The sequence below is a fragment of the Euprymna scolopes genome, chromosome 14, assembly GCF_053919585.1.
Source record: "Euprymna scolopes isolate OS-2025 chromosome 14, ASM5391958v1, whole genome shotgun sequence".
NCBI lineage: Eukaryota > Metazoa > Mollusca > Cephalopoda > Sepiida > Sepiolidae > Euprymna > Euprymna scolopes.
The window spans coordinates 64,717,354-64,732,276 of NC_136495.1; positions in this window are offsets into that span (position 1 = coordinate 64,717,354).

Here is a 14,923-nt window from a genome sequence, read left to right on the forward strand (position 1 = left end):
TATATATATATATATATATATATATATATATATATATACAGGGTGACAAAAAATGGGCCCCAACTCTAATTAAAAAATGGGCCCCAACTCTAATTAGACCCTTAGTGTTTTGTCCGAATAAAATAAAACTTTGGTCATAACTAATTTATTATATTCTAAACATCACATCAAAATACTAGGGTCTTTGGCATTTTTTCTTCGTTGACTGTGAAATGCTCAGAAAAACACTTGAATGTCCTCTGTTTTTTTTGGTTCACCCTGTATATAGCGGACGGAAGGATAAATGTTTATGAAGAAAGACGAAAAGCGAGTAATATTACAACTGATGAAGATGATTCTTACCATACAATGATGCTGATAATGTATACACGAACATACTGACTTCATTTTAAAATTCTAATAACTATTTAAAAAGAAAACCGTAAATACCACTAGAGATTGCCCCATAATGTTTTTATCCGATCTCAGATAGGTATGGAATTTTCTCGCAAAATTAGTTATATTGATAAAGCATTGATTTAAAAAATGTTGACATAACATTTGAAATTATTGTTTAAGAACATGAAAATGTAAGAGCAGACTCATTTTATTGAATATTTCAAATTATATATCGTAGGATCTTTCTGAAACTGAAAAATATGATGTTTAAATATACTATTACATCAGGAATACAAACTTATTTACTAAATTTATTAGTTTTAGTGTGCGTTGCAAACCTTGTACTAATGCTTCATCGACTATTTACATGCGAAACTATTAAACTTAGTGACAAACTATTCAAATAATTAATCTGGCTCGTAATTAAGAATTTATCAAAACAGTACGCGGAAAATCCGGTCGGTGAATTAAATATTATATAATTATTAACAATAGTTTGCAGATGTAGATATTAATTTCAGTGAAAACCACTCAGCAACAAAGTATTCACATGATATAGTTCTTATTGAGAAAATTAAGAAATAATTAGAAAACCTGATAGGAAATTTGAGCAATACAAGTTTTATATGCGGTTTTATAATAAAACCAGTAATAGATTTTAAAAAAATAAACAATTATACAGTCAAGTCATAAAAAATTCAAACAATTTAAACAATGACTAGGTGTCTCTCTAAGTATTTGTGGACAGTTTATGTGTGGTCTGATAGCGATGAATTGAGAATAGAGACGGATATAGTCAATTTTGAGGACAAGCTGAAAATTACTCAGTAAAAGGACTTAGCATCTGGGATTGCCAATTGAAAAGTAATATATTGAGAAAACAGACAAACAGGAGACATTCAAATGTAGGCTTATAAATGGTTGGAATAATTCAATTCGAAATGGCCGGGCATATTTGAAAGACAGAAACTGAATTCAGATGTAGACAAAAGGTGGGGCATATAAGATATCTACATACGCCTGTTACCAAAACGTCAGACAGACACGCATATCCATGTATGTATATATGACTTTTGTGTGAATATTCATGTTTGTGTATTACGTGATCTATATATGCATCTTGTAGACAAGTGCGTATCTGTTTATACGAGAACAAAAAGAATAAAAACAAGAAGAGAATACATAGAAACTCTATTTGAGACTAAATATCGTCTTGGACTGCTACAATAATTCTTATTTATATTAACATTGTTTGCAATCTATATAATAATCGAACATGTAGCTATGAAATTAAAACCTATTTTTTACTAACAATGATTAGTTACTCAAAGTCAAATATCTGCTCTATATTTCACATACTGATCATTCCTCTCAGAATATTAGAGTTATATTCGGATTAAAACGAAAATAATCCTTCGAGACAAGGTGCTATAGAAGAAAATTGATTGTACTCGAGGAATAATAAGTAGTGTGGTGGTTGAGCATTCTTGTCTACAAAAAGAACTACTTCATCCTGAATATGACACCCTAATAGAGCTGCTAATAGGAATTAATGCCATTATAAACAAACAAATTGGGAACAAAGAGATAGCTGCCTCAAGAACATGACATCAAAAAGGATGGTGATCTCAACCTGACAGATTTGATTTCCATTTGCTGCTGGAAAAACAATCTTCAATAGGGAGTACAAAAATAGTTGTTGCAGACAAAATGGATCATATTATAACTTACGTTCATCTTATAACCTATGTTCTATTTTTTTACATGGTGAATTGCTTAATAAAACGAAATAAATTGAATGAGTTGATTAAGCAACAAATGTGAAACTAAAACATAAAGATACTAATATATTGTTGATCGTAAAATATGTTTTTATATGCAAACTAACTCCCGAGCATCAGTAATTTCGCAATTCGATGCCTCCGTTCAGCATCGAAAAACAAAAGGATACCCCTTTTAGGGAAATCTGCGCGTGTAATTCTGAGGCAAGGGCTGCGCAATTCCCAACCACACCTCTCCTTAATCGGCACTATTTGAGTCTACTGGCCAGGCAAACTTCAGGACGAGTGGAAACAATGCCGAGATAAGTGGAGAGCACATACAACACCTGGAAGTCCCAAATAGTCACCCGTTTAGTACTGACCAGGTTCAACGTTGCTTAACTTCGTTGATCCAGCGGGAACCGGTGTGTCAACGTGATTATGTCATACACACAAACGTACGCGCGTTTCACAATTAGGAAATCGTATATTTGACAGTTAAGAGAACGTGGAAGGTTGAATATTTGTCTCATATCGATTTATGCTAACATATAATGGTAATGTCACAAGTTGTTAGATTAATATCATTCAGCATCCGATTCAGAGTGCTTTCTTTCGAAATACATCCGAAAAATATTTTTTACGTGATTGACAACGAAAATTCAGATATAATTTATCCAATCTGTATTTACTGTGATGTGCCTAGTCTTTTTTACTCGTTCATTCGTCAGCTTAGTCATGCATTATAATATGGAATTCAAAGTAAGCCTACGAAAACATAATAACTCATGATATTTACTGACACTATACGCCGATACATCCATTGAGATAATAAAGTAGCCTAAACGCCTACTTAAAACGATAACATTATGTTAATACTAAAATCCATGTTGTATTATTCAATAATTTTCAAGTAACATGAGAAAGTAGGAAGAACATATTTTGTCCCTAAGTTTTAATCGGACAGTCAAATCGAGTATTTATTATAGTTTTTTATTATCTGAATAATTTCGATGACTGTTCCTATCTAGAATTTTATTCTCGCACCATATCAGCCGATGTGTATTCGATTTTCTTACAAGTTTATTTCATCGAATCACGGAAACATCCTCGCGGCCTTGTGGATCTGTATGGATTTTCAATTTACTTAGGCTGAACTGAGAATCGAACGTTTAATTCTTAGCAGAATGTCACTTTATAATGAAAATAATCTATTACTTATCATGTTATCTCTTAAACCATGAATCGTTAAAAACAATTCTAGTTTGAGTTTAATAGCATTAAACCGGTTTTTGTTCTTTGGTTTGCGGACTTAATACGTGTTACTATATATCACTACTTATTACTACATATTGCATATTATATATATATTTGTGTGTGTATGTGCACGTGCGTGTGTGTGCGTGTGTGTGTGTGTGTGTGTGTGTGTGTGTGTGTGTGTGCGTAGAGTTCAATACCACCTACCAACCAAAATCAGAAATGGGACATGCCAGACGTAATTGCCAATACAGATGGGTCTTCAATTACTGACCACTTTATAAAAAAACCCGGCCTGTGCGGTGAACTTCAGCACGGTTTTTTTCAATCGTCGTGCTCACACACTATTTTATTTAATTTATAGATCTTGGAGACTGTTCACTTTCGGTTGAGGAGGCCTTCCCTCTCAAAGCAGAAAGAATAAATGTTAGGTTAAAACGTGATTAATCTCTAGGATCTTCGCGTAATATAACGTTGCTGTATTTCAATCGTTTTGCCTGAATATTTTCCCATACATAACGTAACTCAACGTAATTTGATTTGATTTGTACAGATTTTCGATTCCCATTCGTGTTTTTTTTTTCTCCAAAACAAATTCCTCGATACAGCTTTGATAAAGCAAGGACGAAACCGGTCAGCTGACTCCCTTCTTTCTTTTCTGTTGTTCTTTTCATCTCGTTAACTTTATTTTAATCGTTGTCAATCATGAATTTAAGTCTTCCCTTCATCCCTGCGTTACCCACACACACACACACACACACACACACACACACCCACATATATATGCATGTAAATGTATAGTAAAATAGTAAAATAGTTATATTATCAATTATATATATAACCAATAGTTCCGATGCGCTGTCTGTTTAGCTCGTATCACTCGATCCGAGCCAAACAGGTAGCGCATGTGTTATACAAACTTACACTAAAACATCGGAACAATTAGCTATATGTAATAGAAAAAACAGACGCCATACTAATTTGTCCATAGGGTATACCAAATTTACTTAATCAAAATTTGTCTCGCAAACTGATTAGCTGGGCGCTCTGTTTCCGGTTGTTTACGTAACATATATAGTATTGTCTACAAGCTGTGTAGGTACCAAAAATTGAAAATTATCAATATCAAACCTACGTAAAATGCTATTATTAGAATTAAGGATAGAGTATAAGGGTGCTAATGCCTCCCACTCCAATATGCCCGCCATGATTTCATTTATTCGTAAATTAAACAACTCCACAAGTCTCTATTTTCACGGATCGATGCAAATAGGTCATATTTGCACATAAAGATTCTGACTAAATGAAAAACACTAAATGCATTAATCTCTTCACCCCAGCTTGCTGATATTTTAGGCCTTTCCCTTACTTGTGGCTATCATTCTCAATATCAAAATTAGATTAATCATTTCAGCCGCAGGAACTTCATTTGATCGTAGACATTTTAATTGCCTTTTCTTTGAACGCTGCTACTTTGATCTCGTATCATTTATTCTCGTTTGCAAACACTGACACGAAAATGCCATTGATAGCTTTCTTCTGACTACAATTAATTCTGAATGCTCCTACCGCAAATATCTTTAAATGTTCAATTAATGAGAGAAGGTTATCGTTTAGAAAAGCGTAAAAATAAGACAGATTTATGCGCACCATTTCGTGCATAAAGAGTGACGCTATAATTTGTTAACAATAAGCAACTGGTCGACCACTAGTGGTTTATTAGTCACGTATACCGAGGAAATAGTTCTCATCGCATCTCTGAAATGAAACAACGTTGAACCTAATCAGTACTTAGCTGGTTGAATCTTTGGGAATATCACATTTTGAAGGTTAGTGAGCAAACATGGTTATAAAAAGGTAAAACTCACTAAGGAGTTTAGAAACAATGGATTATGTCATCCACTTTCACTAATGTATACAATAGAAGGGCAAACAAAAGCCGGATATACGTTTAATACTTTTATAAAAAGTTCTTGTTTGATGTCAAGATTAATATCAATATAAAAATGCGTAATATATTCATACTTGAACACTTTCTTAGTTGTAAAATATATAGGAAATATATACGTCAACTATTAATAATTACTAGGAACTCTACTATTGCTAAAATTTCAGATTGCGTCGTTAGATTTCTAATAAGACAGAAGTTGCCCATTAACAATGGTTCAGAATTTGCTTTTTTTTATTACAGCTCTCTATCGTATAGGAACTCCATCACATGATGTTCATGACATCTATAATATAAATCTCACTTGTCTTTTTAAATGTATGTATGCATGTATGTTTGTATCCCAAAAACCTTCGACAGAGGCAACGTATTTTCACAAGTCTAGTATCCTTTTAAAACTCGACCATTCGGACGACAAATGTCGAAAAATGGCCTAAAATCATTAATTCCGTTACGCTTAACTGGGCAATTTTCTTAAGGTCCAGGTCGTTTTGTTCGACGATATTTTCGAAAGTCATCCCCTTTTATCGACTGACTAGTCTTTATTTAAAGCTTCGCCATTTCCAGTTTGTCGATGGTCGCAACAGCAAACACATTACGTTTTCTTTTCACTTTCTTTTCCTCCTTCTCGGTACGAGTTCGAGCCTGCCTGCCTATTGCCAATTTTTTTCTTTTTGCTCAACACCCACCTCCAAACACCCGGGTAACGCGGGGCATCTAGGTTTTTACTTTTATACAAATATCTAGTCTTATGTCGAGATTTATATCAATATAAATAATTCATACTTGAATACGTTCTTTGTTGTAAAATTTATAGGAAATACATACGGCAATTATTAATAATTACTAGGAACTCTACTTTTGCTAAAATTTCTTCTGGCAATTTCAGATTGTGTCGTTAGGTTTGGAATAAGACAGAGCTTATCGATTAACGATTGTGCAGAAGTTTTTTTTTATTACAACTCTCTATCGTAGAGGAACTCTATTACATGTTATTCATAACATACTATATATAGCCGTAACATTTATCAGACATTTTATGAACACATTTAGGGCTTTTTGTCTGTCCACATTGACTGTCTCTTTTTAGTAGGGTATAGGAAATACCAATCTACGTGACGGGCTATTAGTACGGCTACTACAACAGCATATTCTTTTTTTGTTTTGATTCTAGAGTGTGTATCCGTTGATATCTTATATGCTTTTATATAGAGTGATGTGGTTCTCGCTTGATTAAATGTGTCTAACTGTGTCGGATATGTACTTGATATTCAATACAATGAAAAGAATATTCTGTTGCCATAGCCGTAGCTATTAATTATTTCGCAAACATTTGACACTATACTTTTTTTACATTACCCATGCATCGATTAGTTGTGACTTGAATCAGCAGAATGCGTCATCATCTGCGTTATATTTTCAAATCGATCCGTATCCAAATTCTCTTCCAATGAGATAACCACAAATATATTCAACCTTTTATCTGACAGCTTCACATAGAGTAAGCTACTTTACAAATAAACACAATTAACGTCGATTTCCTCCGAAATTTGATCCCGTATAGTAGCCCTCTACACTAAAGTGGCACTCTGTTTTTCTTGGGTCAAAAATAGTAACAATAAAAAATGAACAACGGTAAAAAGAATAGGACAACATTTTAATTTGCCATATTATTTCAGTCAGAAACTTAAATTTCCACTTTATATAAAGGAAGTTATATATATATATATATATATATATATATATATATATATATATAAAGCTGAACGTCTGTGTGTGTGATTTTGTCTAGTCACGAATAGGGTCCTATATGGTTGACTATTTAAAAAAAAACTGATTACATATAATAATTGAAGATGTATTGAGGATAAGGAATGTGCATGTTAGATCTGGCAGAACGGTGGTTCATGCCTGGCCCCCAAAGTATGGAAATAAAAAATAAAAAACAAAAACGTTTACAAGGGGTTTTGATATAGATGTACATAAGAATACTTTGATAAATATGTTTTAACTTAAAAAGGGATAGCATAATAAAATTGTGGGGTCTGCATTCGTGCCTGTACTTCATGGAAATATGGTACAAATTTAACAAAGTCTTTTCATATCTATGTGCGTAAGTATACTTTGATAATTATGTTTCACTTTGAAGAAATATGGTATAATAAAATTAGTGGGTGTTCGTTCGCGTCTGGCCTTCATAGAATATAAATATGTCACAAAGTTTAACAAGGTTTTTTTTAAAGGGATGAGGGTCCACAATAACACCTTAACTTTAATTTTAATTCACGTTAGCTTTTATTTATTTTTTGGAGTTGAATCATATTGTGTCGAATAAATTCACCTCATGAATTCACGTTCTTATTTCGACAATTATCGACACAGATTTTGCATGCCTCTGTTTTTCCTTCTCCACTTGCACGGGACACCCTTTCGAAAATAGATAAATAGATAAATAATAAAAAATAAGACCGTTACTTGTTATCGTGTCAAAAGAAGGAAAAAATCCTGCTCAGGTGATTACGTGTTTTTTTTTAAACATTTACATAACCTTTTTATTTTTATTTATATATCTGTTTAAGCTTTTTTGTCGGTGTACTAAAAGGAATTCAGTTGATTACAACCCTTCCTGCGTGTTCTTTACATTATAATAGTACACCCTGAATCCGACGACGCAATACTACACCGTTCAATACTGTAAAACTGAAAAGAGCTGCTCTTCTTGAAAAGGGCACAATTTCTTCTTATTCATATTTATATCGATTCTTTGCTTGAAAAAAAAAACTAAAGTAATTACGTGTTTACTTTTTTAATATCCCATTTTGCTGTTTCGAATTATTTTACTAAAGTAAGTAAAGCTTCATTATTTTTCGAAACTGTTTTTATTTCTTTGTTTTTCGATATTTCGTCGATATTATTTAGTAAAATTGTTTAGCAGAAAAGCCAACAAACGACTACCCAAAAAAACAAATATACAAGAAATAAATGTTACCATAGTCAATAAAAGTTCATTTCATGTTTGTTTGTTGTTTTGAAATAGTTTGTAATGCTCTTTACTTGAAATAATTTCAGCGAACCAAAATTAAAAGGAAATTTGAGAAGATAACTACTTAAATGAATTTTTATATAAACTACGCATGCCATAATCGAGTATTCCTCAAGCACAAAATAACGGAAAACATTAAAATATGTTTATAAATATTCCTTACATCGAGGGAACTTTCATAAATTGTTATAACAGAATGCTCAGGTGCCCCTCCTTCAAATTGAAAACGGGGCTCTCCATTTCAAAGTCGCTGCCATTTTGATTTTTTTTTTACACCGGTTCGTGAATAATTTTTTTTTTTTTTTTTACAAACTACTTAAAAATTCAAACCAATGAAATTTTCTACCATAAAATAACTTTTATTGACTATGGTAACATTTATTTCTTGTATATTTATATTATTATATATATAACATTTTCTCTTTGTAAGTAACATCATGTTGTTGGTCACTCTTGGCTATATATGGAAACAAAGTTGATATAAAATATATATTTTCGCGAAAAGTATCTTTACTTTCATCATATTTTGCTTAGAGTAAAATTTTTGAGTATCGAAACTTATCTCTTTACAACCCCCCTCCTTTTCATAATCTACCATACTTACATCAATCACAGTCCATTTTCTGTAGGCTGTTTTTGAACCCAGTCAACGACGGGTACTTCTGCTTGTGTGTATATATATATATATATATATATATATATATATAGATAGATAGATAGATAGATAGATAGATAGATAGATACATACATAGACAGATAGATAGATAGATAGATAGATAGGTTGCTAAACATAATACAGATTAATACATTAATATATATATATATATATATATATATATATATATATATATATATATATATATATATATATTAGTGATAGGACAATTCCAATATTTTCCCTGATTCTCATACAATTACCGATTATGTACTGAATACCCGGTTCCGATTCCGATTCTTTATAAATTTCTAAATATTTAAATATAAAGTTGTTATTTTCCCCGATTTCTGTAAAAAAACAAAACACAAAAAAAACATATGTTCATTGTGCGGATATTTTCCCCAACATAAAATTACACTTGTGGAAGAAGATCTATAGATTTTAAGCTTTACTGGTATCTTAAAACCAATAAATGTTTATTATGTCATCATTATCACCAGAAATGGAAGATTTAGCTTTAAAGAAACTCAAATAATAAAAGACAATTAAAAGAATCGTTTTGTCATCGGAAAATAGGCATCATTTTTTTCGATTCCGATACTTATTGTCGATTTTCCGATTCCTGATTCTGATTCCGATTTCAATTAATAGTCTCAATACTAATATATATATATATATATATATATATATATATAGAGAGAGAGAGAGATGTGTGTGTGTGAGAGGGAGAGAGTGGGTGTATGTATGTATATGTAAGCTACTGCGTTCGAATTGCCTATGACAATTTTACTAAGATTTTTTGACATAGATTACATTTACAATATTATTATGGATTGTTATATTCATGTAAATTGCTCATTATTTTAAGACCGTACTTTTGAGGATCTGAAATATAGATTGTTCAATCCCAGAACTATTGAATTCCACTTTTCTTGCTCTACACTTTATTCTCTGAACTTACTGAGGGTTATCATTATTTTGTATTTATATCTATAAAAAAGTACCATAAAATAAATATTGTAAAACACAGTCGACGCCTGAGATGAAAGTTGATATAGTCGCTATCAATAAACCTATTTGTTTATATGGTCCTTCTTTTATTCCGTCGCATGGTTTATAGTATTCTTTACAATTGATGGCAATACTATAATATATATATATATACAATTGATGGTTTATAGTATTCTTTACAATTGATGGCAATACTATATATATATATATACAATTGATGGTTTATAGTATTCTTTACAATTGATGGCAATACTATATATATATATATACAATTGATGGTTTATAGTATTCTTTACAATTGATGGCAATACTATATATATATATATATATATATACAATTGATGGTTTATAGTATTCTTTACAATTGATGGCAATACTATATATATATATATATATATATATATACAATTGATGGTTTATAATACCCTTTACAATTGATGGCAATACTAAAAAAGTGAGTTTCATACAAAAAAAAAAAATAAGTATCCGACTTATCTATATTTTTGTTTGATCATATAATGGATATTTTAGTTTTTATTGGGAATTAGTGCTTATTTATCAGAACACTTTCGATTTCCCCAAAGCAGAATAAAATCGAATTTGCTTGTCTCCAATAAAGACAAAGTGAAAACGGCAATGGTGAGAGGATATCAATCAATTATTCGAAAGTGTTTTTTAGTCAGCTATTCAGGCTGATGCAAAAAACGGAGAGGGACAAATTACTGAAGTGTAAGAGTAACCGAACTACAAATAGAAAAATACCTAATTTTTTTTTGAATGTCAGTATAACGAAATTCGTTTGTTATTATTTTTGATATTATCATCAACATACAGTATATATATATATATATATATATATATATATATATATATATATATATATATATATATATATATATATAAATATATATATATATATATATATATATATATATATATATATATATACCGGGTGACCAAAAAAAAAAGAAGCTAAATTGAGGCCATCTAGAACATATGCTGTAGAACGAAGAAAAAAGGCCAAAGACCCTTGTATTTTGATGTGAGGTTTTGAATAAAATAAACTAGTTATGACCAAAGTTTCAATTCATTCAAACAAAACACCAAGAAACGGGGCCTAATTAGAGTTGGGATCCGTTTTTTTTGGGTTACCCTGTATATATATATATATATATATATATATATATATATATATAAAACTTGATTTCTGTTACATTATATCGACACCATATTAATACATACATGTTTTATTGTGTGTGTGTATATATATATATATATCAATACATGTTTTATTGTGTGTATATATATATATATAATACTTGTTTATTGTTATATAAACATGCTCACATCCCGCTGCTACAAATAGCCACTTGTTTCAATCAAACAACAGATATCATCAGGCAGCGACTTGACTATTCAAAAGTTCAATGAATAATGGATTTTTATTTTAGGTAGGAACTCTTTAAAAGTTGGAGTTAAAAAACTTAAAACACAGAACTTTAATTATTAAATGTAAAGAGGGAGGGGCAATTTAAATAAAGTTAAAAGATTACAATGGAGAGAGAGTGATTGAGAAGAGAAAAAAAGAATAGAGAAAGAAATAGAGAAAGAAAATAGAGAGAAATATATATATATATATATATATATATATATATATACATATATATATAATATGGAGAAGAAAAGAAAAAAGATATAAATGATTATTATAAAGAGAATAATGACTAGAAGGGAAAGGAAAGGAAAGGAAAGAATGATGGGATCTAGTTAAAGAGAGAAAGAGAGAAAGAGAGAAAGTAAGAATTTGACAGTATATAGAAAAAGAAAAAGAAAAAGATCTGCGTGTCAACCAATTTATGAACAGTTATACAATTCAGTAATGAAACATATTATTACAAATACAAACAGAAGATACAATCCAAGCGTCAGAAATGAAACATGTCAAAAAAGACAGCGAATGTATCTAGCCAACATATTTATCAACTCACATACGTCCACGAGTAATATCAACGCAGTTCAAACGTACGTCTACAATTAATTAGGCCCTTTGTGCTAAATGATATAAGTTTAAAGTTTTCGCGTTTTTATTAGATAAATATATAAATAAAAGAAGAAAAAAATATATAATAATAAAACAATATTAAAATTAATAATAATAATAATAATAGTACTAATAAACATAATAGTAATAATAATAATAATAATAATAATAATAATAATAATAAAAACAGAATAAAATTAATATTTATTATCTTTTTAATATAACAAATTTAGCCATAAGAGGGGATTAAATAAATTAAATAGGGCCAATAATTATAAATAAAAATCTACTAATATTTATGTAAATAAAAAGAATACAATAATTATATGTATATATGCACATACACGCACACATATATATACACATACACATATATACATATATATATACATACATGCACAAAAGTAAAGGTGTAACTATACTATTAAGTTGAAAGTTTAAGCTATTTAAGTATAGATATAAAGTCATATTAAATCACAAATTAATACATTCAAGACCAGATTACTAATAACACATATACAAGTACACTTACCTATAAATATATAAATATATTCAGGCAAAAGAAGTAATTAAATCAACGAAATACTCAAAAGTAGCGACACACTATAGGTAGTACCCAAATTAAAAATAATAAAATACATATGTATATACCCACAGAGAACCAACAGCCATACAAATAAGCATATATATATATATATATAATTTTATGTATACACATACATACAAAAAATACACAAATATATGCACACAATCATATACTAATATACAACAACGCACACACACATATATATATACGCACACATAAATATGTATAATTTACATAAACTATATATATATAGAAATACATAATAATACAAATAATTTGGCAAGAGTACAGATAGATGCATACACACATAGAGACATACAAAAGGAATGAATAAACATGGGAGGGTATACCAAATAATATAAAAATATATAAATCTAAGTACACACGGTCATAAAGTAAATACATAGACACATACATATACACATAGACACACAGGTATATAAGATAGGGGAAGTAAAGAATGAAATCAGGCGAGGAGAAAGTATATTAATAGTATTTTAATAAATTATAGAAATCAGTGACAATTTTAAATTTATTTAAATTTTATATTTAAACTAAATTACTTAAAAGATGGTTTTTATAATGTTTGCAATTAATTGAATTTTCGTGCTTCTTATTTAATAATTTATCTCTTTCTCTAAAAGTAAGTATAAATAATTTCTCATAAAGACATAGGTAGCAAGGCGAGTTTAAAGATGAACAGGTTTTAGCTTTCTTTAAAATTTTCCAATTTACTATTGGGGAATAACCTTGCTCTACTAGTCCATTGTAATATTTAGACAAGGAAGTTCTATTTTTGTACTCATTATTTTCAAAAGAGCACTTGTGACCGGTAAATCTTTCTTTAAAATTGTTATTTGTCATTCCTATGTAATATTTTTTTCATTCGGATTTTCTTTAGTAGAAATAGTTGCTTGGTACACTACAGAAGTAATTTGACATTTTCGTTTAAGAGGGCATTTTGATTTAATTCTACAGTTACAACTTTCGGTAGCAATGGGTGTGCTATTTTTGTGTAATATTTTGTTATTATGTTTTTTAATTATTTTTTCAAGGTTTTCATTACAGCTATAACTAAGTTTTATTGTATTTTTATTGAAAATTTTATGTAGTATGTTATTCATAGGGAAGTGCTTTTTAATTAAGTTTAAGAATTTCATTCCTAGATTTGTTTTAAGTTTCAGATTAAAAGGGGGATTGTACCACAGGATTTTTCTCTTACGGTTTCAATTTGTATTTGTGTTTGGGTGTGTTGGTTCTATGAACTCAATTTGGGTGTTTTTGTATCCACTATCCTTAAGGGCCCTGTTATAGAAATATTTATGTTTATTAAATGTTTCAAGATTGGAAGAATTGTCACTGATTCTTTTACTAATGGATTTGGGGATATGCCTAATGATAGATTTTGGGTGTTTTGATAGGGGGTGTACATAAATTGGGTTTGAGTTTTCCTTCCTATATGGTTGGTAGATGCCTTTCCTCAAATCAAAGTTCACATCCAAAAAATTTACAGTTTTAACATCTGATATAATATCCACTTTTAATTTAATTCTACGGAATTCATTTAAGATAATCTTTTTGGTTCTTTCACATTTATGCCCTCTTATGGCTAAATTTGTTATATTAAAAAGATAATAAATATTAATTTTATTCTGTTTTTATTATTATTATTATTATTACTATTATGTTTATTAGTACTACTATTATTATTATTATTATTATTAATAATAATAATAATAACTTTAATATTGTTTTATCATTATATATTTTTTCTTCTTTTATTTATATATTTATCTAATAAAAACACGAAAACTTTAAACTTATATCATTTAGCACAAAGGGCCTAATTAATTGTAGACGTATGTTTGAACTGCGTTGATATTACTCGTGGACGTATGTGAGTTGATAAATATGTTGGCTAGATACATTCGCTGTCTTTTTTGACATGTTTCATTTCTGACGTTTGGATTGTATCTTCTGTTTGTATTTGTAATAATATGTTTCATTACTGAATTGTATAACTGTTCATAAATTGGTTGACACGCAGATCTTTTTCTTTTTCTTTTTCTATATACTGTCAAATTCTTACTTTCTCTCTTTCTCTCTTTCTCTCTTTAACTAGATCCCATCATTCTTTCCTTTCCTTTCCTTTCCTTTCCCTTCTAGTCATTATTCTCTTTATAATAACCATTTATATCTTTTTTCTTTTCTTCTCCATATTATATATATATGTATATATAT